This window comes from Dendrobates tinctorius, unplaced genomic scaffold, assembly GCF_039654945.1.
Source record: "Dendrobates tinctorius isolate UK_male_01 unplaced genomic scaffold, ASM3965494v1 ptg000312l, whole genome shotgun sequence".
NCBI classification, from domain to species: Eukaryota; Metazoa; Chordata; class Amphibia; order Anura; family Dendrobatidae; genus Dendrobates; species Dendrobates tinctorius.
The window spans coordinates 4,091,920-4,118,978 of record NW_027361979.1 but is presented as its reverse complement, the minus strand read 5'-3'; the positions used below and the strand labels follow the sequence as shown (position 1 = coordinate 4,118,978).

General features: G+C 48.2%; 1 protein-coding gene across 3 annotated transcripts in view; it reads left to right on the top strand.

Annotated features, from left to right (window-relative positions):
- BRPF3 (bromodomain and PHD finger containing 3) overlaps positions 1–27,059 on the top strand; it is a 139,453-nt gene that overhangs the window by 25,191 nt on the left and 87,203 nt on the right. The window lies entirely within an intron of this gene.

The following is a 27,059-nucleotide window of genomic DNA, read 5'->3' as shown; positions in this document are numbered from 1 at the left end:
TTCTGACATTGTTTTCTCGTGACATATTGTACTTCATGTTAGTGGTAAAATTTCATTCAAATAACTTGCGTTTATTTGTGAAAAAAATGGAAATTTGGCGAAAATGTTGAAAATTTCGCAATTTTCCACCTTTGAATTTTTATGCCCTTAAATCACAGAGATACGGCAAACAAAAAACTTGATAAGTAACATTTCCCACTTGTTTACTTTACATCAGCACAATTTTGGAACCAAAATTTTTTTTTGTTAGGAAGTTATAAGGGTTAAAAATTGACCAGGGATTTCTCATTTTTGCAACACCATTTTATTTTTACAGACCACATCACATTTGAAGCCACTTTGAGGGGTCTATATGATAGAAAATACCCAAAAGTGACACCATTCTAAAAACTGCACCCCTTAAGGTGCTCAAAACCATATTCAAGAAGTTTATTAACCCTTTAAGTTATTTTACCAAGGGTAACAGGAGAAATTGGACTGCAAAAGTTATTGTGCAATTTGTCCTGAGTACGCTGATACCTGATATGTGGGGGGGAACCACTGTTTCGGCGCATGGCAGAGCTCAGAAGGGAAGGAGCGCAGTTTGACTTTTTCAATGCAAAATTGGCTGGAATTCAGATCGGACGCCGTGTCACGTTTGGAGAGCCCCCGATGAACCTAAACAGAGGAAACCCCCACAAGTGACCCCAGTTTGGAAACTAGACGCCCCAAGGAACTTATCTAGATATGTGGTGAGAACTTTGAACCCACAAGGGCTTCACAGAAGTTTATAACGTACAGCGGTGCAATTAAAAAATCATATTTTTTCCACAAAAATGATCTTTTCACCCCCAATTTTTATTTTCCCAAGGGTAACAGGACCCAAAAAGTTATTGTGCAATTTGTCCTGAGTACGCTGACACCCCACATGTGGGGGTAAACCACTATTTGGGCGCATGGCAGAGCTCGGAAGGGAACCAGCGCCATTTGACGTTTTTGGCTGGAATTGAGATCTGACACCATGTCGCGTTTGGAAAGCCCCTGATGTACCAAAACAGTGGAAACCCCCCACAAATGACACCATTTTGGAAACTAGACCCCCCCAAGGAACTTATCTAGATGTGTGGTGAGCACTTTGACCCCTCCAGTGCTTCACAGAAGTTTATAACGCCCGGGCTTGAAAATTAAAAAATCGTATTTTTTCCACAAACATGATCTTTTAGTCACCAATTTTTTTTATTTTACCAAGGGTACCAGGAGAAATTGGACCCCAAAAGTTGTTGTCCAATTTGTCCTGAGTACGCTGATACCCCATATGTGGGAGAAAACTACTGTATGGGCACATGTCGGGGCTCGGAAGGGAAGTAGTGACGTTTTGGAATGCAGACTTTGATGGAATGGTCTGCGAGTGTCATGTGCGTTTGGAGAGCCTCTGATGTGCCTAAACTATTGAAACTCCCCACAATTGACCACAATTTGGACACTAGACTCCCCACGGTACTTATCTAGATGTATGGTGAGCACTTTGAACCCCTAAGTACTTAACAGAAGTTTATAACGCCCGGGCGTGAAAATAAAAAAATCATTTTTTTCCACAAAAATGATATTTTTGCCCCCAATTTTTTATTTTCCTAAGGGTAACAGGAGAAATTGGACCCCAAAAGTTGTTTTGCAATTTGTCCTGAGTAGGCTGATACCCCATATGTGGGGGTAAATCACTGTTTGGGCGCATGGCAGAGCTTGGAAGGGAAGGAGCACCATTTGACTTTTTCAACTCAGAATTGGCTGGAATTGAGATCAGACGCCATGTTGCATTTGGAGAGCACCTGATGTGCCCAAACAGTGGAAACCCCCAATTCTAAATCCAACCCTAACCCCAACACACCCCTAGCCCTAATCTCAGCCATAACCCTAGCCCTAACCCTGGCCCTAGCCCTAACCCTAATGGGAAAATGGAAATAAATACATTTTCAATTTTATTATTTTTCCCTTACTAAGGGGGTGATAACGGGGGGTTTGATTTGCTATTTATGGCGGTTTTTATGTTTGGCAGCTGTCATACGCTAAAAGACGCTTTTTATTGTAAAAATATTTTTTGCATCACCACATATTGAGAGCTATAATTTTTCCGTATTTTGACCCACTGAGTCATGTGAGGTCTTATTTTTTGCGGGACGAGTTGACGTTTTTATTGGTACCATTTTCGGGCACGTGACATTTTTTGATCGCTTTTTATTCCGATTTTTGGGACGCAGAATGAACAAAAACCAGCGTTTCATGAATTTCTTTTGGGGGGGTGCGTTTACACCGTTCCGCTTGCGGTAAAATTGATAAAGCGTTTTTTTTCTTCGGGTCAGTACGGTTACAGCGATACCTCATTTAGGTCGTTTTTTTATGTTTTGTCGGTTTTATGCAATGAAAACTATTTTATATAAAAAATAATTATTTTTGCATCGCTTTATTCTGCGAGCTATAACTTTTTTATTTTTTCTCTGATGACGCTGTGTGGCAGCTCGTTTTTTGCGGGACAAGATGACGTTTTCAGCGGTACCATGGATATTTATGTGTCTTTTTGATCGCGCGTTATTGAACTTTTTGTTTGGCGTCATGATAATAAATCATTATTTTTTGCTTCGTTTTTTATTTTTATTTTTTAAGGGGTTCGCTAAAGGGGTTAACTAATGGGACAGTTTTATAGGGCAGGTCGTTACGGACGCGGCGATACCTAATATGTGATTTATTGGGGGAATATTTTTTTTTTTTCTTCAAATTTATTTGGCGATTTTTTAAAAAAAAAAAAAATTATTTTAACGCTTTTTTATTTTTTTTATTTTTTACTTTATTACATAGTCCCAGGTGGGACATCACTGTCCTGTGACAGATCGCTGATCTGTCACATCACAGATCACTGTGACAGATCAGCAATCTGTCACAGGCACTGCTGCAGACTTCCTCATGCCTGCGCTTTGCAGGCACTGAGGAAGCCAGCTCCCTGCAGGCCCCCGAAGGCCCCCGTCGCCATCTTGGATTCGGGGGCCTGCAGGCAAGGAGCCCCCCGCAGCAGCGCTGCACATTGCGCTGCCGTGGGGGGCTCAGGGAAGCACGGAGGGAGCCCCCTCCTTGCCGATGCTTCCCTTTAACCCCCGGTACAGCGCGATCATGTTTGATCGTGGTTTGCAAGTGGTTAATGTGTCGGGGGCGGTCCGTGACCGCCCCTGACACATTGTGCTGGGTGTCAGCTATGATAATTTGCTGACACCCGGCCGCGATCAGCAGCGCTCACCACGTGGGCGCCGCTGATCGCTGAGACGTACTATCCCATCCATGGGCATAGGGGCCCAGGTCCCATGGACGGGATAGTACGTCTGATGTCAGGAAGGGGTTAAAGCCCATGGCACTGTGGCTAACCTCCCTAGATGTGGACGGAAAAGAAAAATTGACAAGAGATTTCAACGCAAGATTGTGCGGATGTTGGATAAAGAACCTCGACTAACATCCAAACATGTTCAAGCTGCCCTGCAGTCCGAGGGTACAACAGTGTCAACCTGTACAATCCGTCGGCGTCTGAATGAAAAAGGACTGTATGGTAGGAGACCCAGGAAGACCCCAATTCTTACCCCGAGACATAAAAAAGCCAGGCTGGAGTTTGCCAAAACTTACCTGAAAAAGTCTAAAACGTTTTGGAAGAATGTTCTCTGGTCAGATGAGACAAAAGTAGAGCTTTTTGGGCAAAGGCATCAACATAGAGTTTACAGGAGAAAAAAAGAGGCATTCAAAGAAAAGAACACGGTCCCTACAGTCAAACATGGCGGAGGTTCCCTGATGTTTTGGGGTTGCTTTGCTGCCTCTGGCACTGGACTGCTTGACAGTGTGCATGACATTATGAAGTCAGAAGACTACCAACAAATTTTGCAGCGTAAGGCCTGTTTCACACTTCATTTTTTTTGTGTCAGTTAAAATCCGCCAAAATGGCGGAAAAACGGATCAAACGGATGGCCATCTGTCAAGATCCGCCGGTAATGCAAATCAATGGGGTAAAAAACGGATTCGCCAAAAAAATGGCGGATCCGTTTTATTTTGTAAAACGGCAGATTTTGACTGATGGTCAAAAACGGAAGTGTGAAACAGGCCTAATGTAGGGCCCAGTGTGAGAAAGATGGGTCTCCCTCAGAGGTCATGGGTCTTCCAGCAGAACAATGACCCAAAACACACTTCAAAAAGCACTAGAAAATGGTTTGAGAGAAAGCACTGGAGACTTCTAAGGTAGCCAGCAATGAGTCCAGTCCTGAATCCCATAGAACACCTGTGGAGAGATCTAAAAATGGCAGTTTGGAGAAGGCACCCTTCAAATATCATGGACCTGGAGCAGTTTGCCAAAGAAGAATAGTCTAAAATTCCAGCAGAGCATTGTAAGAAACTCATTGATGGTTACCGGAAGCGTTTGGTCGCAGCTATATTGGCTAAAGGTTGTGCAACCAAGTATTAGGCTGAGGGTGCCAATACTTTTGTCTGGCCCATTTTTGGAGTTTTGTGTGAAATGATCAATGTCTTTTTGCTTCATTCTCTTTTGTGTTTTTTCATTTAAGACAAATTAAATGAAGATAATACCAAAGAATTTGTGTTTGCAATCATTTTCAGGAAGAAACTGAGTATTATCTGACAGAATTGCAGGGGTGTTAATACTTTTGGCCACAACTGTACATATTTTTATGGAAAAAAAATATAAACATTAAAAGTACACATATTTAGTATCGCCGCGTCCGCAATGACCCAACCTATGAAACTGTCCCATGAGTTAAGCTCTTTAGTGAACGCCATAAAAAATTAAATGAATAAAAAAAGGCAGAAAGCAATGCTTTTTTCTGCTTCGTCTCATTGGGGGACACAGGTACTGTGGGTGTATGCTACTGCCTCCTGGAGGCTGACACTAAGTGAACAAAAAAAAGGTTAGCTCCTCCTCCGCCGCATACACCCTCGCCCCGATTGCGGGCGGAAATCAGTTTTTTGCTTAGTGTCCTTTGGAGGCACATACGTCTGGTTTGCGCCAGACGTTTTCTTTTCTTTTTAACTCTTTCTTGCTATGAAGATGAGACAGGGGCGACGGGCCCTATTGAAAGGTTCCGATCTCCCCAAACCATCAACGGGCGAGCACGTGTTGAGTATCGCCTCCACGCACCCTCTCCCGCACCGTGGGACATATCTGGGCCGTTTTCTACAGACTTTTTTTTTTTCCTCTCTATGAAGATAAGACAGGGGCAACGGATCCTATTGAAAGGGTCTGATTTCCACAAACCATCAACGGGCGAGCACGTGCGAGTGTCCCTCCACGTATCCTCTCCTGTGACGTGGGACATGATGCCGGACTTAGCCCTGGCCACCCCTAGGTATTGAAACCATGGGCTGTACAGAGGCACAAGACTAGTCCGTGTGGCCCCCACTGCTCCACCAACGCAAGACGGCGGTGCTGCAAGGCGGCGGACGGTCCCTCTCCTCATCCCTGAAAGGAGGACGGAGCTAGGGTGCCTGCAGCGTCCTGGATATCACCCTCCTTCCCTCTACCTGATTGGCGAGGTCGTCATGCATGGGATGGCCTGGGAGGGCCCTGCGGCAGCGTCCAGAGGGCTGCAGCCCTTAGCGTCATGCGAGGTGCAAAGGCAGGATGTGCAGCACTAAAGGACAGGCTCTTCCCCACTTCTCTGGCGGTGGGCCTGACGCCAGGTCCCGACGCCGGCTGCGCCCTTGGTATGCAGCGGCCTACCCGCCCGCTGTCACCCCTTGGCGGGCTGACGCTAAAGAAATCCAGCCCGCGGCTTCGGCCAGTGTTAGGCCGCGGGCGGAAGTCCCACCCTCCCGTCGCGACGTCATTTCCGGCGGCCCGCCCTCCGTGACCTGGGCGGGTGCTGAGTAAATTGAGCCCCCGGCTTCACTCCAGGGTAGGCCGCAACCGGAAAGGACGCGGCGGCCTAACCACAGACAAAGTACGCGCAGAGAGGAGCAGCACGCGGCAAGAACACGTGGGGGACACAGGACTGGGGTAAGTGCGACCCCGACCCTAGAGGCCACGCTACGTATAACCAGGGGGTGCCCTCCTCCCCCCTCACCCTCCAGCAGGACAGTGTTACAGCCTGGCAGACAGTATGGCCGGGGAGGGGAAGACGCACATGTTCCTATATGCTGCATGCATTTCCTGTCGGGCTATGTTTCCGCGGGCGCAGAGCAACAAATTATGCGAAGCCTGCGACTCCGAACGTGCCCAGGAGCCCTCCCCTGCGACCGAGCCCAGTGGTCCAGATCCTCCGGAATGGGCCCTGTCACTATCACAGTCTATGGCATCGCTCACAAAGGCGATCGAGTCCCTTCACGCCCCAGTTAGGAGCAAAGATAGTGGCTCGCCTGTCTGGGAGGGGTCATCCACCTCACAAGAGCTTCTGGCCTGCAGGGGCTGCTCTCACTCCAGCCAGGCGCAAAGGAAAATAACCCATACGGCGTCTCCTGGCCCATCCGGTGCCTCGGCATCCGTGAGTTCGGCGTCTCGCTCTCCTTCACAAACAGTCGAGAGCGGGCAGAGTTCAGATTATGACGCAGACGAACCCCTGGACCTAGATACCCCAGGTTGTCGGGAAACAGTTGACAGCCTCATCGAAGCTGTCAATCAGACTTTGGGGATTGAGGATGACGTCTCCCTGGCCTCAGCTCATAAGGTATCCTTTAAGCGGGCTAAGCGACCACATAGACTATTTTGCACTCACCCAGAGTTCGAGGACATAGTGCAACGTCACAGGGAACGGCCGGATAGGCGTTTCTCGGGTCAGAAGACGCTCAAAGCAAGATATCCATTTGCCCCGGAGCTCAGTGGTGGATCCACCAGTGTCACGCTTGGCCTCTAAAACCCTGTTGTCCGTACCTAGTGGTTCTTCCATTAAGGACCCCACTGATCGGCTCATAGAGAGCTTGGCTCGCTCGGTATATGAAGCATCAGGATCGCCAATCTCTCCCTCATTCGCTGCAACATGGGTAGCCAAGGCCATGATGTCATAGTCAGAATCATTGAAGAAGGCCCTGCAGGATAGGGACCTGCCTACGGAGGTATCAGAGATCGCGAGTCAGATCGCTATGGCTGGTGATTACTTAATCAATGCTTCCTTGGATGCTGCCAATTGCGCAGCACTTGCGGCCAGAAGCGCAATTTCCATTAGGAGGGCCCTATGGTTAAGGATGTGGCGGGCCGATTCAACTTCCAAGAAGTCCTTGACTTCCCTGTCTTATCAAGGTGGCCGCCTATTCGGGGAAAAGTTAGACCAGCTAATCTCCGATGCTACAGGGGGAAAAGCAGTTTCCTCCCGCAACAGAGGGTCAAACCGCCGTTTCGCCAGCCTTAGGCATGGTTTCGGGCATTTCGCAACCCCGGGTGGATGGCAGCGGCCAGTTCCGCCGCTTCAGCTCGCTCCAACTAGGATAGGGATCGACAGGTCTCATATAGAGCCAACCTGTTGGGCAGGATGCGTGCTCACCAGCCCAGGTCGAGGGGAACCAGGTCCCAGAGAGCCTCAGCTAAATGACTCGGAGCACTTTTTAGCCGACATCAGCAGAGTAGGCGGCCGCCTGCTCTCGTTTCGCCACGTCTGGGTCACGGTAGCACGCGACTCATGGGTGACGGAACTGGTGTCCTCGAGGTACAAGAGAGTTTGTCAGGTATCCTCCAAAACGATTCTTTCTTTCCCAGCTTCCCAAAGTGGAGGCCCGGGCAAAGGCGTTGCTAGGAGCCGTCGAGTCACTCCAGCACAACGGAGTCATTATTCCCATACCAGAGCACGAGAAGGCTCAGGGTTTTTATTCCAATCTGTTCGTGGTCCCCAAAAAGGACGGGACTGTCAGGCCGGTTCTGGACCTAAAGCTCCTGAACAGGTTCATCAGGATCAAACATTTCCAAATGGAATCTCTCCGTTCAGTTATATCAGCCATGGAGCAAGGGGAATACTTGGCCTCTATCGACATCCAGGATGCCTACCTACACGTCCCCATTTTTCCTCCGCATCAGAGGTTTCTACGTTTCGCCATCAATAGCCGACATTTCCAGTTTGTAGCACTGCCCTTTGGGCTATCCACTGTCCCCAGAGTGTTCACAAAGGTAATGGCGGTCGTCATGGCCATCTTACACTCTCGGGGCATAGTCGTCTTGCCATACTTAGATGACCTCTTGGTGAAAGGCCCCTCATTTCGGGCATGCGAGGAGAACGTCAGCATCAAGCTGGATACCCTCTCCCGCTTAGGGTGGTTGGTCAACAGGAAAAAATCATCCCTTGTCCCAGCCCAGAGGATTTCTTTTTTAGGGATGATTTTCGACACCTCCCGAGGGTTGGTAATTCTCCCTCAGGACAAGGCTCTAGCGCTCCGGCAAGGAGTCCGGAAGCTTCTACAACCAGTCCCTCACACCATTCGGTTTGGGATGAGGGTACTAGGGAAGATGGTGGCGGCAATGGAAGCGATTCCGTTTGCCCAATTTCATCTTCGCCCCCTGCAGCACGCCCTCTTGTCATCTTGGGACAAGAACCCGTTCACGCTCGATCGTCGGTGCCGGTTGTCCTCTCAGGTCAGACAGTCGCTACAGTGGTGGACGATCAGTTCCTCCCTCCTTCAGGGGAAACCTTTCCCCCCAGACAAGTGGCTGGTGGTCACAACCAACGCGAGCCTCCACGGCTCTGTATATGGAGTCCATCTATAGTATAAAACGACGACCAATGACCCAAAACATAAAGCCAAAGTAACCCAGGAGTTTATTAAAGCAAAGAAGTGGAATATTCTTGAATGGCCAAGTTATTCACCTGATCTCAACCCAACTGAGCACGCATTTCACTTGTTAAAGACTAAACTTCAGACAGAAAGGCCCACAAACAAACAGCAACTGAAAACCATCGTAATGAAGGCCTGGCAGAGCATCAAAAAGGAGGAAACACAGCATCTGGTGATGTCCATGAGTTCAAGACTTCAGGCAGTCATTGCCAACAAAGGGTTTTCAACCAAGTACTAGAAATGAACATTTTATTTACAATTATTTAATCTGTCCAAGTACTTTTGGTCCCTTTAAAAACAGGGTGGCACATGTTAAGGAGCTGAAACTCCTAAACCCTTCATCCCATTTTAATGTGGATACCCTCAAATGAAAGCTGAAAGTCTGAACTTCAACTGCATCTGAATTGTTTTGTTTAAAATTCATTGTGGTAATGTCTAGAACCAAAATTAGAAAAATGTTGTCTCTGTCCAAATATATATGGATCTAACGGTATTATATAGAGTCATTACAGCGTGATCTATTTCAAGTGTTTACTTCTGTTAATGTTGATGATTATGGCTTACAGCCAATGACAACCCAAAAGTCATTATCTCAGTAAATTAGAATACTTTAAAACACCAGCTTGAAAAATTATTTTAAAATCCAAAATGTTGGCCTCCTGAAATGTATGTTCAGTAAATGCACTCAATACTTGGTCAGGGCTCCTTTTGCATCAGTTACTGCATCAATGCGGGGTGGCATGGAGGCGATCAGCCTGTGGCACTGCTGAGGTGTTATGGAAGCCCATGTTGCTTTGATAGCAGCCTTCAGCTCATCTGTATTGTTGGGTCTGGTGTCTCTCATCTTCCTCTTGACAATACCCCTTAGATTCTCTATGGGGTTAACGTCAGGCGAGTTTGCTGGCCAGTCAACCACAGTGATACTGTTGTTTCTAACCAGGTATTGGTACTTTTGGCAGTGTGGACAGGTGCCAAGAACTGCTGGAGATTGAAATTTTCATCTCCAAAAAGCTTGTCGGCAGAGGGAAGCATGACGTGTTCTAACATTTCCTGGTAGACGGCTGCGCTGACTTTGGTATTGATAAAACATAGTAGACCTACACTAGCAGATGAAATGGCTCCCCAAACCATCATTGATTGTGGATACATATGTGGGGCTCATGCTGTATATGGGGAGGCTGTGTGGGGCTCATGCAGTATATATAGGGAGGCTGTATGGGGCTCACGCAGTATATATAGGGAGGCTGTGTGGGGCTCCTGCAGTAAATATAGGGAGGCTGTGTGGGGCTCATGCTGTATATATAGGGAGGCTGTATGGAGCTCATGCAGTATATATAGGGAGGCTGTATGGGGCTCCTGCAGTATATATAGGGAGGCTGTGTGGGGCTCATGCAGTATATATAGGGAGGCTGTGTGGGGCTCATGCAGTATATATAGGGAGGCTGTGTGAGGCTCCTGCAGTATATATAGGGAGGCTGTGTGTGGCTCCTGCAGTATATATAGGGAGGCTGTGTGGGGCTCATGCAGTATATATAGGGAGGCTGTGTGGGGCTCCTGCAGTATATATAGGGAGGCTGTGTGGGGCTCATGCTGTATATATAGGGAGGCTGTATGGAGCTCATGCAGTATATATAGGGAGGCTGTGTGGGGCTCCTGCAGTATATATAGGGAGGCTGTGTGGGGCTCATGCAGTATATATAGGGAGGCTGTGTGGGGCTCCTGCAGTAAATATAGGGAGGCTGTATGGGGCTCATGCAGTATATATAGGGAGGCTGTATGGGGCTCATGCAGTATATATAGGGAGGCTGTATGGGGCTCATGCAGTATATATAGGGAGGCTGTGTGGGGCTCCTGCAGTATATAGAGGGAGGCTGTGTGGGGCTCCTGCAGTATATATAGGGAGGCTGTATGGGGCTCATGCAGTATATATAGGGAGGCTGTGTGGGACTCATGCTGTATATGGGGAGGCTGTGTGGGGCTCCTGCAGTATATATAGGGAGGCTGTGTGGGACTCATGCTGTATATATAGGGAGGCTGTGTGGGGCTCCTGCAGTATATATAGGGAGGCTGTGTGAGGCTCCTGCAGTATATATAGGGAGGCTGTGTGGGGCTCCTGTAGTATATATAGGGAGGCTGTATGGGGCTCATGCAGTATATATAGGGAGGCTGTGTGAGGCTCCTGCAGTATATATAGGGAGGCTGTATGGGGCTCATGCAGTATATATAGGGAGGCTGTATGGGGCTCATGCAGTATATATAGGGAGGCTGTATGGGGCTCATGCAGTATATATAGGGAGGCTGTGTGGGGCTCCTGCAGTATATATAGGGAGGCTGTGTGGGGCTCCTGCAGTATATATAGGAAGGCTGTGTGGGTCTCCTGCAGTATATATAGGGAGGCTGTGTGGGGCTCATGCAGTATATAGGGAGGCTGTATGGGGCTCGTGCAGTATATATAGGGAGGCTGTGTGGGGCTCGTGCAGTATATATAGGGAGGCTGTGTGGGGCTCCTGCAGTATATATAGGGAGGCTGTGTGGGGCTCCTGCAGTATATATAGGGAGGCTGTGTGGGGCTTCTGCAGTATATATAGGGAGGCTGTGTGGGGCTTCTGCAGTATATATAGGGAGGCTGTATGGGTCTCATGCAGTATATATCGGGAGGCTATATGGGGCTCATGCAGTATATATAGGGAGGCTGTGTGGGGCTCGTGCAGTATATATAGGGAGGCTGTGTGGGGCTCCTGCAGTATATATAGGGAGGCTGTGTGGGGTTCCTGCAGTATACAGTGGGGAAAAAAGTATTTAGTCAGTCAGCAATAGTGCAAGTTCCACCACTTAAAAAGATGAGAGGCGTCTGTAATTTACATCATAGGTAGACCTCAACTATGGGAGACAAACTGAGAAAAAAAAATCCAGAAAATCACACTGTCTGTTTTTTTTTCATTTTATTTGCATATTATGGTGGAAAATAAGTATTTGGTCAGAAACAAAATTTCATCTCAATACTTTGTGATATATCCTTTGTTGGCAATGACAGAGGTCAAACTTTTTCTGTAAGTCTTCACAAGGTTGCCACACACTGTTGTTGGTATGTTGGCCCATTCCTCCATGCAGATCTCCTCTAGAGCAGTGATGTTTTTGGCTTTTCGCTTGGCAACACGGACTTTCAACTCCCTCCAAAGGTTTTCTATAGGGTTGAGATCTGGAGACTGGCTAGGCCACTCCAGGACCTTGAAATGCTTCTTACGAAGCCACTCCTTCGTTGTCCTGGCGGTGTGCTTTGGATCATTGTCATGTTGAAAGACCCAGCCACGTTTCATCTTCAATGCCCTTGCTGATGGAAGGAGGTTTGCACTCAAAATCTCACGATACATGGCCCCATTCATTCTTTCATGTACCCGGATCAGTCGTCCTGGCCCCTTTGCAGAGAAACAGCCCCAAAGCATGATGTTTCCACAACCATGCTTTACAGTAGGTATGGTGTTTGATGGATGCAACTAAGTATTCTTTTTCCTCCAAACACGACAAGTTGTGTTTCTACCAAACAGTTCCAGTTTGGTTTCATCAGACCATAGGACATTCTCCCAAAACTCCTCTGGATCATCCAAATGCTCTCTAGCAAACTTCAGATGGGCCCGGACATGTACAGGCTTAAGCAGTGGGACACGTCTGGCACTGCAGGATCTGAGTCCATGGTGGCGTAGTGTGTTACTTATGGTAGGCCTTGTTACATTGGTCCCAGCTCTCTGCAGTTCATTCACTAGGTCCCCCCGCGTGGTTCTGGGATTTTTGCTCACCGTTCTTGTGATCATTCTGACCCCACGGGGTGGGATTTTGCGTGGAGCACCAGATCGAGGGAGATTATCAGTGGTCTTGTATGTCTTCCATTTTCTAATTATTGCTCCCACAGTTGATTTCTTCACTCCAAGCTGGTTGGCTATTGCAGATTCAGTCTTCCCAGCCTGGTGCAGGGCTACAATTTTGTTTCTGGTGTCCTTTGACAGCTCTTTGGTCTTCACCATAGTGGAGTTTGGAGTCAGACTGTTTGAGGGTGTGCACAGGTGTCTTTTTATACTGATAACAAGTTTAAACAGGTGCCATTACTACAGGTAATGAGTGGAGGAAAGAGGAGACTCTTAAAGAAGAAGTTACAGGTCTGTGACAGCCAGAAATCTTGATTGCTTGTTTCTGACCAAATACTTATATTCCACCATAATATGCAAATAAAATGAAAACAAAACAGACAATGTGATTTTCTGGATGTTTTTTCTCAGTTTGTCTCCCATAGTTGAGGTCTACCTATGATGTAAATTACAGACGCCTCTCATCTTTTTAAGTGGTGGAACTTGCACTATTGCTGACTGACTAAATACTTTTTTTCCCCACTGTATATCGGGAGGCTGTGTGGGGCTCATGCAGTATATATAGGGAGGCTGTGTGGGGCTCCTGCAGTATATATAGGGAGGCTGTATGGGGCTCATGCAGTATATATAGGGAGGCTGTGTGAGGCTCATGCAGTATATATAGGGAGGCTGTGTTGGGGCTCCTGCAGTATATATAGGGAGGCTGTGTGGGATTCATGCTGTATATATAGGGAGGCTGTGTGGGGCTCATGCAGTATATATAGGGAGGCTGTGTGGGGCTCCTGCAGTATATATAGGGAGGCTGTGTGGGACTCATGCTGTATATATAGGGAGGCTGTGTGGGGCTCATGCAGTATATATAGGGAGGCTGTATGGGGCTTATGCAGTATATATAGGGAGGCTGTATGGGGCTCATGCAATATATATAGGGAGGCTGTGTGGGGCTCATGCAGTATATATAGGGAGGCTGTGTGGGGCTCCTGCAGTATATATAGCGAGGCTGTATGTGACTCATGCAGTATATATTGGGAGGCTGTGTGGGGCTCGTGCAGTATATATAGGGAGGCTGTGTGGGACTCATGCTGTATATGGGGAGGCTGTGTGGGGCTCATGCAGTATATATAGGGAGGCTGTGTGGGGCTCATGCAGTATATATAGGGAGGCTGTGTGGGGCTCCTGTAGTGTATATAGGGAGGCTGTGTGGGACTCATGCTGTATATATATAGGGAGGCTGTGTGGGGCTTATGCAGTATATATAGGGAGGCTGTGTGAGGCTCGTGCAGTATATATAGGGAGGCTGTGTGGGACTCATGCAGTATATATAGGGAGGCTGTGTGGGACTCATGCTGTATATATAGGGAGGCTATGTGGGACTCATGCAGTATATATAGGGAGGCTGTGTGGGGCTCTTGCAGTATATATAGGGAGGCTGTGTGGGACTCATGCTGTATATATAGAGAGGCTGTGTGGTGCTCATGCAGTGTATATAGGGAGGCTGTGTGTGGCTCCTGCAGTATATATAGGGAGGCTGTGTGGGGCTCCTGCAGTATATATAGGGAGGCTGTATGGGGCTTATGCAGTATATATAGGGAGGCTGTATGGGGCTCATGCAGTATATATAGGGAGGCTGTATGGGGCTCATGCAGTATATATAGGGAGGCTGTATGGGGCTCATGCAGTATATATAGGGAGGCTGTATGGGGCTCCTGCAGTATATATAGGGAGGCTGTATGGGGCTCATGCAGTATATATAGGGAGGCTGTATGGGGCTCATGCAGTATATATAGGGAGGCTGTGTGGGGCTCCTGCAGTATATATAGGGAGGCTGTATGGGGCTCATGCAGTATATATAGGGAGGCTGTATGGGGCTCATGCAGTATATATAGGGAGGCTGTATGGGGCTCATGCAGTATATATAGGGAGGCTGTATAGGGCTCATGCAGTATATATAGGGAGGCTGTGTGAGGCTCCTGCAGTATATATAGGGAGGCTGTGTGGGGCTCCTGCAGTATATATAGGGAGGCTGTGTGGGGATCATGCAGTATATATAGGGAGGCTGTATGGGGCTCCTGCAGTATATATAGGGAGGCTGTGTGGGGCTCCTGCAGTATATATAGGGAGGCTGTGTGGGGCTCCTGCTGTATATATAGGGAGGCTGTGTGGGACTCATGCTGTATATATAGGGAGGCTGTGTGAGGCTCCTGCAGTATATATAGGGAGGCTGTGTGGGGCTCCTGAAGTATATATAGGGAGGCTGTGTGTGACTTATGCTGTATATATAGGGAGGCTGTGTGTGGCTCCTGCAGTATATATAGGGAGGCTGTGTGGGGCTCATGCAGTATATATAGGGAGGCTGTGTGAGGCTCCAGTAGTATATATAGGGAGGCTGTGTGGGGCTCCTGCAGTATATATAGGGAGGCTGTGTGGGGCTCATGCAGTATATATAGGGAGGCTGTGTGGGGCTCCTGCTGTATATATAGGGAGGCTGTGTGGGGCTCCTGCAGTATATATAGGGAGGCTGTGTGGGGCTCCTGCAGTATATATAGGGAGGCTGTGTGGGGCTCCTGCAGTGTATATAGGGAGGCTGTGTGGGACTCATGCTGTATATATAGGGAGGCTGTGTGGGGCTCCTGCAGTATATATAGGGAGGTTGTGTGGGGCTCCTGCAGTATATATAGGGAGGCTGTGTGGGGCTCCTGCTGTGTATATAGGGAGGCTGTGTGGGACTCATGCTGTGTATATAGGGAGGCTGTGTGGGGCTCATGCAGTATATATAGGGAGGCTGTGTGAGGCTCCTGCAGTATATATAGGGAGGCTGTGTGGGGCTCCTGCAGTATATATAGGGAGGCTGTATGGGGCTCGTGCAGTATATATAGGGAGGCTGTGTGGGGCTCGTGCAGTATATATAGGGAGGCTGTGTGGGGCTCGTGCAGTATATATAGGGAGGCTGTGTGGGGCTCCTGCAGTATATATAGAGAGGCAGTGTGGGGCTCCTGCAGTATATATAGGGAGGCTGTGTGGGGCTCTTGCAGTATATATAGGGAGGCTGTATGGGGCTCATGCAGTATATATAGGGAGGCTGTATGGGGCTCATGCAGTGTATATATAGGGAGGCTGTGTGGGGCTCCTGCAGTATATATAGGGAGGCTGTGTGGGACTCATGCTGTATATATAGGGAGGATGTGTGGGGCTCCTGCAATATATATAGGGAGGCTGTGTGAGGCTCCTGCAGTATATATGGGGAGGCTGTGTGGGGCTCCTGTAGTATATATAGGGAGGCTGTGTGGGGCTCATGCAGTATATATGGGGAGGCTGTGTGGGGCTCCTGCAGTATATATGGGGAGGCTGTATGGGGCTCTTGCAGTATATATAGGGAGGCTGTATGGGGCTCATGCAGTATATATAGGGAGGCTGTATGGGGCTCATGCAGTATATATAGGGAGGCTGTGTGGGGCTCCTGCAGTATATATAGGGAGGCTGTATGGGGCTCATGCAGTATATATAGGGAGGCTGTATGGGGCTCATGCAGTATATATAGGGAGGCTGTATGGGGCTCATGCAGTATATAGGGAGGCTGTATAGGGCTCATGCAGTATATATAGGGAGGCTGTGTGAGGCTCCTGCAGTATATATAGGGAGGCTGTGTGGGGCTCCTGCAGTATATATAGGGAGGCTGTGTGGGGCTCGTGCAGTATATATAGGGAGGCTGTATGGGGCTCATGCTGTATATATAGGGAGGCTGTGTGGGGATCCTGCAGTATATATAGGGAGGCTGTGTGGGGCTCCTGCTGTATATATAGGGAGGCTGTGTGGGACTCATGCTGTATATATAGGGAGGCTGTGTGAGGCTCCTGCAGTATATATAGGGAGGCTGTGTGGGGCTCCTGAAGTATATATAGGGAGGCTGTGTGGGACTTATGCTGTATATATAGGGAGGCTGTGTGGGGCTCCTGCAGTATATATAGGGAGGCTGTGTGGGGCTCATGCAGTATATATAGGGAGGCTGTGTGAGGCTCCAGTAGTATATATAGGGAGGCTGTGTGGGGCTCCTGCAGTATATATAGGGAGGCTGTGTGGGGCTCATGCAGTATATATAGGGAGGCTGTGTGGGGCTCCTGCTGTATATATAGGGAGGCTGTGTGGGGCTCCTGCAGTATATATAGGGAGGCTGTGTGGGGCTCCTGCAGTATATATAGGGAGGCTGTGTGGGGCTCCTGCAGTGTATATAGGGAGGCTGTGTGGGACTCATGCTGTATATATAGGGAGGCTGTGTGGGGCTCCTGCAGTATATATAGGGAGGTTGTGTGGGGCTCCTGCAGTATATATAGGGAGGCTGTGTGGGGCTCCTGCTGTGTATATAGGGAGGCTGTGTGGGACTCATGCTGTGTATATAGGGAGGCTGTGTGGGGCTCATGCAGTATATATAGGGAGGCTGTGTGAGGCTCCTGCAGTATATATAGGGAGGCTGTGTGGGGCTCCTGCAGTATATATAGGGAGGCTGTATGGGGCTCGTGCAGTATATATAGGGAGGCTGTGTGGGGCTCGTGCAGTATATATAGGGAGGCTGTGTGGGGCTCGTGCAGTATATATAGGGAGGCTGTGTGGGGCTCCTGCAGTATATATAGAGAGGCAGTGTGGGGCTCCTGCAGTATATATAGGGAGGCTGTGTGGGGCTCTTGCAGTATATATAGGGAGGCTGTATGGGGCTCATGCAGTATATATAGGGAGGCTGTATGGGGCTCATGCAGTGTATATATAGGGAGGCTGTGTGGGGCTCCTGCAGTATATATAGGGAGGCTGTGTGGGACTCATGCTGTATATATAGGGAGGATGTGTGGGGCTCCTGCAATATATATAGGGAGGCTGTGTGAGGCTCCTGCAGTATATATGGGGAGGCTGTGTGGGGCTCCTGTAGTATATATAGGGAGGCTGTGTGGGGCTCATGCAGTATATATGGGGAGGCTGTGTGGGGCTCCTGCAGTATATATGGGGAGGCTGTATGGGGCTCTTGCAGTATATATAGGGAGGCTGTATGGGGCTCATGCAGTATATATAGGGAGGCTGTATGGGGCTCATGCAGTATATATAGGGAGGCTGTGTGGGGCTCCTGCAGTATATATAGGGAGGCTGTATGGGGCTCATGCAGTATATATAGGGAGGCTGTATGGGGCTCATGCAGTATATATAGGGAGGCTGTATGGGGCTCATGCAGTATATAGGGAGGCTGTATAGGGCTCATGCAGTATATATAGGGAGGCTGTGTGAGGCTCCTGCAGTATATATAGGGAGGCTGTGTGGGGCTCCTGCAGTATATATAGGGAGGCTGTGTGGGGCTCATGCAGTATATATAGGGAGGCTGTATGGGGCTCATGCTGTATATATAGGGAGGCTGTGTGGGGATCCTGCAGTATATATAGGGAGGCTGTGTGGGGCTCCTGCTGTATATATAGGGAGGCTGTGTGGGACTCATGCTGTATATATAGGGAGGCTGTGTGAGGCTCCTGCAGTATATATAGGGAGGCTGTGTGGGGCTCCTGAAGTATATATAGGGAGGCTGTGTGGGACTTATGCTGTATATATAGGGAGGCTGTGTGGGGCTCCTGCAGTATATATAGGGAGGCTGTGTGGGGCTCATGCAGTATATATAGGGAGGCTGTGTGAGGCTCCTGTAGTATATATAGGGAGGCTGTGTGGGGCTCCTGCAGTATATATAGGGAGGCTGTGTGGGGCTCATGCAGTATATATAGGGAGGCTGTGTGGGGCTCCTGCTGTATATATAGGGAGGCTGTGTGGGGCTCCTGCAGTATATATAGGGAGGCTGTGTGGGGCTCCTGCAGTATATATAGGGAGGCTGTGTGGGGCTCCTGCAGTGTATATAGGGAGGCTGTGTGGGACTCATGCTGTATATATAGGGAGGCTGTGTGGGGCTCCTGCAGTATATATAGGGAGGTTGTGTGGGGCTCCTGCAGTATATATAGGGAGGCTGTGTGGGGCTCCTGCTGTGTATATAGGGAGGCTGTGTGGGACTCATGCTGTATATATAGGGAGGCTGTGTGGGGCTCATGCAGTATATATAGGGAGGCTGTGTGAGGCTCCTGCAGTATATATAGGGAGGCTGTGTGGGGCTCCTGCAGTATATATAGGGAGGCTGTGTGGGGCTCCTGCAGTATATATAGGGAGGCTGTATGGGGCTCGTGCAGTATATATAGGGAGGCTGTGTGGGGCTCGTGCAGTATATATAGGGAGGATGTGTGGGGCTCCTGCAATATATATAGGGAGGCTGTGTGAGGCTCCTGCAGTATATATGGGGAGGCTGTGTGGGGCTCCTGTAGTATATATAGGGAGGCTGTGTGGGGCTCATGCAGTATATATGGGGAGGCTGTGTGGGGCTCCTGCAGTATATATGGGGAGGCTGTATGGGGCTCTTGCAGTATATATAGGGAGGCTGTATGGGGCTCATGCAGTATATATAGGGAGGCTGTATGGGGCTCATGCAGTATATATAGGGAGGCTGTGTGGGGCTCCTGCAGTATATATAGGGAGGCTGTATGGGGCTCATGCAGTATATATAGGGAGGCTGTATGGGGCTCATGCAGTATATATAGGGAGGCTGTATGGGGCTCATGCAGTATATAGGGAGGCTGTATAGGGCTCATGCAGTATATATAGGGAGGCTGTGTGAGGCTCCTGCAGTATATATAGGGAGGCTGTGTGGGGCTCCTGCAGTATATATAGGGAGGCTGTGTGGGGCTCATGCAGTATATATAGGGAGGCTGTATGGGGCTCATGCTGTATATATAGGGAGGCTGTGTGGGGCTCCTGCAGTATATATAGGGAGGCTGTGTGGGGCTCCTGCTGTATATATAGGGAGGCTGTGTGGGACTCATGCTGTATATATAGGGAGGCTGTGTGAGGCTCCTGAAGTATATATAGGGAGGCTGTGTGGGACTTATGCTGTATATATAGGGAGGCTGTGTGGGGCTCCTGCAGTATATATAGGGAGGCTGTGTGGGGCTCATGCAGTATATATAGGGAGGCTGTGTGAGGCTCCTGTAGTATATATAGGGAGGCTGTGTGGGGTTCCTGCAGTATATATAGGGAGGCTGTGTGGGGCTCATGCAGTATATATAGGGAGGCTGTGTGGGGCTCCTGCTGTATATATAGGGAGGCTGTGTGGGGCTCCTGCAGTATATATAGGGAGGCTGTGTGGGGCTCCTGCAGTATATATAGGGAGGCTGTGTGGGGCTCCTGCAGTGTATATAGGGAGGCTGTGTGGGACTCATGCTGTATATATAGGGAGGCTGTGTGGGGCTCCTGCAGTATATATAGGGAGGCTGTGTGGGGCTCCTGCTGTGTATATAGGGAGGCTGTGTGGGACTCATGCTGTATATATAGGGAGGCTGTGTGGGGCTCATGCAGTATATATAGGGAGGCTGTGTGAGGCTCCTGCAGTATATATAGGGAGGCTGTGTGGGGCTCCTGCAGTATATATAGGGAGGCTGTGTGGGGCTCCTGCAGTATATATAGGGAGGCTGTATGGGGCTCGTGCAGTATATATAGGGAGGCTGTGTGGGGCTCGTGCAGTATATATAGGGAGGCTGTGTGGGGCTCGTGCAGTATATATAGGGAGGCTGTGTGGGGCTCCTGCAGTATATATAGAGAGGCAGTGTGGGGCTCCTGCAGTATATGTAGGGAGGCTGTGTGGGGCTCTTGCAGTATATATAGGGAGGCTGTATGGGGCTCATGCAGTATATATAGGGAGGCTGTATGGGGCTCATGCAGTGTATATATAGGGAGGCTGTGTGGGGCTCCTGCAGTATATATAGGGAGGCTGTGTGGGACTCATGCTGTATATATAGGGAGGATGTGTGGGGCTCCTGCAATATATATAGGGAGGCTGTGTGAGGCTCCTGCAGTATATATGGGGAGGCTGTGTGGGGCTCCTGTAGTATATATAGGGAGGCTGTGTGGGGCTCATGCAGTATATATGGGGAGGCTGTGTGGGGCTCCTGCAGTATATATGGGGAGGCTGTATGGGGCTCATGCAGTATATATAGGGAGGCTGTGTGGGACTCATGCTGTATATGGGGAGGCTGTGTGGGGCTCATGCAGTATATATGGGGAGGCTGTGTGGGACTCATGCTGTATATATAGGGAGGCTGTGTGGGCTCCTGCAGTATATATAGGGAGGCTGTGTGAGGCTCCTGCAGTATATATAGGGAGGCTGTGTGGGGCTCCTGTAGTATATACAGTATGTTAGGGTTTCTAGGTAGAAAACCCAAGAGTGGACCCTCTGGGTCGTGGCTCCAGAGCCCCCGAGGGCGAGTGGACCAGGTGATGACCACCCCCTATACAGGGAGTGTTAGGGGCAGGCCCAAGGGAGATGGAACCACGACAGCCGGAACCAAAGGGACGACCTGGGGCAAATACAGGAGAGCAGATCAGATCAGAGTGGAGAAAGGTATACGAGGGGTAGCGTAGATCCAACGAAGCAGGAGGCAGACTGTGGAAGCCCGAAGGGTCAGGACGGAACCGGGACCAGAAGCTGAAAGGAAGATGAGGGAAAGGGGATTAGGAAAGGCTGGGCCTGGGAAATGAGACAAGGAATGAGACAGGGGAAGGAGCGTAAAATACAGGAGGGAGGTAACAATAGGGCAGAGGTACAGGGACCGGCACGGGAACACAGGAGAAGGAAGCAGAGGAACCAAGGAGGACGGTAGGCAGAGACAGGGAGACACGGGAGCAGGCTACAGACGGGGACAAAGGCTGAGATACAGGAGAGCGCAGCACAGAGGGTGCGTGGGGACCTGATGGCCAGGGGTGACGCTGCGCAAGGATAGCGGCGCCACGGACTAAGACAAACAGGCGTCTTACCTGTCCCGACGCCCGGCTGAAATACCCGGTGGGCGCCGCCATGATGGGGGCGGAGCCACCGGGTCACGTGCCCCCATGATGCACAGAGGCCGAGGAAGAGCGAGCGCGCATGCGCGGGCCTCCGACGCGCCGAACCCCTGCAAAGCCAGAGAGGGGACGGCGCGAGAGCGGAGAGGAGGGGCGCAGGCTGGAGGAGGACCCCAGGTGAGCGCCGGCAGGCACAACAATATATAGGGAGGCTGTATGGGGCTCATGCAGTATATATAGGGAGGCTGTGTGGGGCTCCTGCAGTATATATAGGGAGGCTGTATGGGGCTCATGCAGTATATATAGGGAGGCTGTGTGGGACTCATGCTGTATATGGGGAGGCTGTGTGGGGCTCCTGCAGTATATATAGGGAGGCTGTGTGGGGCTCCTGCAGTATATATAGGGAGGCTGTGTTGGGCTCCTGCAGTATATATAGGGAGGCTGTATGGGGCTCATGCAGTATATATAGGGAGGCTGTATGTGGCTCATGCAGTATATATAGGGAGGCTGTGTGGGGCTTGTGCAATATATATAGGGAGGTTGTGTGGGACTCATGCTGTATATATAGGGAGGCTGTGTGGGGCTCCTGCAGTATATATAGGGAGGCTGTGTGAGGCTCCTGCAGTATATATAGGGAGGCTGTGTGGGGCTCCTGTAGTATATATAGGGAGGCTGTATGGGGCTCATGCAGTATATATAGGGAGGCTGTGTGGGGCTCCTGCAGTATATATAGGGAGGCTGTATGGGGCTCATGCAGTATATATAGGGAGGCTGTGTGGGACTCATGCTGTATATGGGGAGGCTGTGTGGGGCTCCTGCAGTATATATAGGGAGGCTGTGTGGGACTCATGCTGTATATATAGGGAGGCTGTGTGGGGCTCCTGCAGTATATATAGGGAGGCTGTGTGAGGCTCCTGCAGTATATATAGGGAGGCTGTGTGGGGCTCCTGTAGTATATATAGGGAGGCTGTATGGGGCTCATGCAGTATATATAGGGAGGCTGTGTGGGGCTCCTGCAGTATATATAGGGAGGCTGTATGGGGCTCATGCAGTATATATACTTAAAGACTTAGGCAAGAAAGTGAAAGAACTGGGAGCGCAGGTGGTCTTCTCTTCCATCCTCCCAGTGGATGGCCATGGAACAAGGAGGTGGAATAAGATTCTGCAGGTGAACAACTGGCTACGTCGATGGAGCCGTCAGCAACGATTTGGATTTCTGGATCACGGAGTGAACTACTTATACGATGGACTACTTGCTAGAGATGGGGTGCACCTTACGAAGACTGGTAAGCATGTATTTGGAAGTCGCCTTGCTACACTTGTAAGGAGAGCTTTAAACTAGAACAACATGGGAAGGGAAGCAAAAGACCAGAAAAAGCCATACACCTGACAAATGCTATTGAGAACTCTGCTATTAGAAGTGGAAAGGAAGAACAAAGACGAAAGAATCTAATTAATAAAAATATTGGAGAAAGAGAAACCAATCACAAACTAAAATGTTTCTATACTAATGCACAAAGCATGGGCAACAAACAAGGAGAATTGGAACTACTAACACAGGAAAAGAAATATGATGTCATTGGAATCACTGAAACTTGGTGGGACAATACACATGATTGGAATACAAGACTAGAAGGATACAACTTATTTGCAAGAAACAGACTTGATAAACGAGGAGGGGGTGTCGCATTGTATGTTAGAAACGCGTATATCTGCACAGAGATTGAAGCTTCAGAGACTGGGAGTTCTGTGGAAACTGTTTGGGTAAGAATACAAGGACAGAACAATGGAAAGGACACCATTGTAGGAATTTACTACAGGCCGCCTGTGCAAGTTGAAGCTATGGATGAACTCTTTATGCATCAAATGGCCAAGTTCTCCAAAAAATATGACATAGTTGTCATGGGAGATTTCAACTATCCAGACATTTGTTGGGAATCTCTCTCAGGCAAAACTAACAGGTCAAGGAAATTCTTATCCTCTCTTGCTGACAACTTTATCTTCCAAAAGGTAAGGGAGAAAACAAGGGGAACTGCTACCTTGGATCTAATCCTTATAAACAGGGAGGAAATGGTTGAGGAGGTAAAAGTGGCTGGGACCCTAGGAGGTAGCGACCATGCTATTTTAGAATTTTGGATAACTAGAGGCGGAAGACCTGTGAAGACTCAGACGTCAAGGTTAGATTTCAGAAAGGCAGATTTTAAGGGATTCAGAAAGAGAATTGGAGGGATCCAATGGCTGGATATCCTTAAAGACAAAAATGTCCAGGAATGATGGGAAATCTTGAAAAATGAAATTCTCAAAGCACAGTTGTTAACAATTCCGAAAAGAGGGAAGAATAGGAAGCAGTTAAGGAAACCAGGATGGATGAACACAGAACTTAAGCACATGCTAAAAAGGAAGAAAAAAATGTTTATAAAATGGAAAGAGGGAGGCATATCTAAAGAAGAATATAATGCTGTCTGCAGAACCTGCAGGGCACAAATCAGATTATTAAAGCTGAAAATGAATTGAGGCTTGCAAGAGATGTCAAAAGCAATAATAAAGGATTTTGGGGATATGTCAAAAGTAAAAGAAAAGTCAAAGATGCTATAGGATTTTTACAGGATGAAAATGATGAAATGGTAAGACAGGATGTTGAGAAGGCTGAACTTTTAAATTCCTATTTTGCATCTGTTTTCTCTCAGAAAGGAAATGTAACATCAACTGTTATTCACTGTCCTATTAAGGGAATAGAAGAATCCAGGATATCTATAAACAGAAAGATAGTGAGGAAACACTTAGCTAGCCTAAATGAATTCAAGTCTCCAGGTCCAGATGAATTACACCCCAGAGTACTGAAGGAGATAGCAGAAGAAATTTTTGAGCCCCTCTCTATAATCTTTGAAAATTCTTGGAGAACAGGAGAAGTGCCAGAAGACTGGAGAAGAGCAAATGTTGTTCCTATCTTCAAAAAGGGGAAGAAGGTGGACCCAGGTAACTATAGGCCGGTGAGTCTGACTTCTATACCAGGAAAGATCTTTGAACAAATTATTAAACAACATGTATGTCAATACCTGGATAAGAATGAAGTGATTAAACAGAGTCAGCATGGGTTTGTAACTAATAAGTCATGTCAGACTAACTTAATTTCCTTCTATGACGGTATCACTGATTGGTTGGATCAAGGAAATGCTGTAGATATAGTATATCTTGACTTCAGCAAAGCATTTGACAAAGTCTCTCATACAATCCTTATTGAAAAAATGATTAAGTATGGAATGGACAAGGCAACTGTTAGGTGGATTCATAACTGGCTTAGTGATCGGACCCAAAGAGTGGTCGTAAATGGCTGCACATCCAGTTGGAAGAATGTCTCAAGTGGGGTACCACAGGGCTCTGTCCTGGGCCCTGTATTGTTCAACATCTTTATCAACGATTTAGATGAAGGAATTGAGGGTAAACTGATTAAATTTGCTGATGACACAAAGCTAGGAGGGATAGCTAATACTAGAGAAGAGAGAGAGAGGATTCAAAAAGATTTAAATAAACTGGAGAAGTGGGCAGCAACTAACAGAATGGTTTTTAACAGGGAGAAATGCAAAGTACTACATCTGGGCAATAAAAATGGAAAAAGCATATATAGAATGGGAGGAATAGGGCTAAGCAACAGCACATGTGAAAAAGACTTGGGTATACTAATAGATCACAGACTGAATATGAGTCAACAGTGTGATGCAGCAGCAAAAAAGGCAAATGCAATTCTAGGATGTATTAACAGAAGCATACAGTCTAGATCACGTGAAGTCATTATTTCCCTCTACTCCTCTTTGGTCAGACCTCATCTGGAATATTGTGTCCAGTTTTGGGCACCACATTTTAAAAAAGACATCAACAAACTGGAGCAAGTTCAGAAAAGAGCGACCAGAATGGTGACCGGTCTGCAAACCCTGTCTTATGAGGAAAGGTTGCAGGATTTGGGAATGTTTAGTTTGCAAAAGAGAAGACTGAGAGGAGACTTAATAGCTGTCTACAAATATCTAAAGGGCTGTCACATTGTAGAAGGATCAACTTTATTCTCATTTGCACAAGGAAAGACTAGAAGCAATGGGATGAAACTGAATGGGAGGAGACACAGATTAGATATTAGAAAAAACTTTTTGACAGTTAGAGTGATCAATGAGTGGAACAGGCTGCCACGAGAAGTGGTGAGTTCTCCTTCAATGGAAGTCTTCAAACAGAGGCTGGACAGACATCTGACTGGGATGATTTAGCGAATCCTGCTTTGAGCAGGGGGTTGGACCAGATGGCCCAGGAGGTCCCTTCCAACTCTACGATTCTATGATTCTATGATTCTATGATATAGGGAGGCTGTGTGGGACTCATGCTGTATATGGGGAGCCTGTGTGGGGCTCCTGCAGTATATATAGGGAGGCTGTGTGGGGCTCCTGCAGTATATATAGGGAGGCTGTGTGGGGCTCCTGCAGTATATATAGGGAGGCTGTGTGGGACTCATGCTGTATATAGGGAGGCTGTGTGGGGCTCCTGCAGTATATATAGGGAGGCTGTGTGGGGCTCCTGCAGTATATATAGGGAGGCTGTATGGGGCTCATGCAGTATATATAGGGAGGCTGTGTGGGGCTTGTGCAATTTATATAGGGAGGCTGTGTGGGGCTCCTGCAGTATATATAGGGAGGCTGTGTGGGACTCATGCTGTATATAGGGAGGCTGTGTGGGGCTCCTGCAGTATATATAGGGAGGCTGTGTGGGGCTGCTGCAGTATATATAGGGAGGCTGTATGGGGCTCATGCAGTATATATAGGGAGGCTGTGTGGGGCTTGTGCAATATATATAGGGAGGTTGTGTGGGGCTCATGCAGTATATATAGGGAGGCTTTGTGGGTCTTGTGCAGTATATATAGGGAGCCTGTATGGGGCTCCTGGAGTATATATGTAGGGAGGGGCTGTATAAATGTTACTTATTAACTATTTTATGTGCCATCTCGCAGATTCAAGGGCATAAGAATTCAAAAATTGAAAATTGTTACATTTTTCCAAATTTTTGCCATATTTTTTTTTCTCACTAATAAACGCAAGTTATATCGAAGAAACTTTACCACTATCATGAGGTACGATATGTCACGAAAAAACTGTCTCCCTGTCAGTGGAATCCGTTGAAGCGTTCCAGAGTTATAACCTCATAAAGTGATGCTGTCAGAATTGTAAAAATTGGCCTGGTCATTAATGTGCAAACCACCTTGGGGGGGAGGGATTAAAATAATCTCTGAAGGAAGAGTCTCATACAGATCAATGTCTGGCCCATAGATCTTAACCAGATCACTTACGTATTAAGAAAATGTGGATTTTTCTGGAATAAAACATCAGATCGCAGATATCAAGGTATCACTTTATTCAGCTTCCTATGACCTACATGCCCGTATAGACAGCTTAGGAGGATTGATCCTACTGACAGATTCCCCTGAAGCTTAGAGATGGTTAAATCTAAACTGTCACAAATAGTGACAAATGATAAGCTATTTAGTAGTGCTAA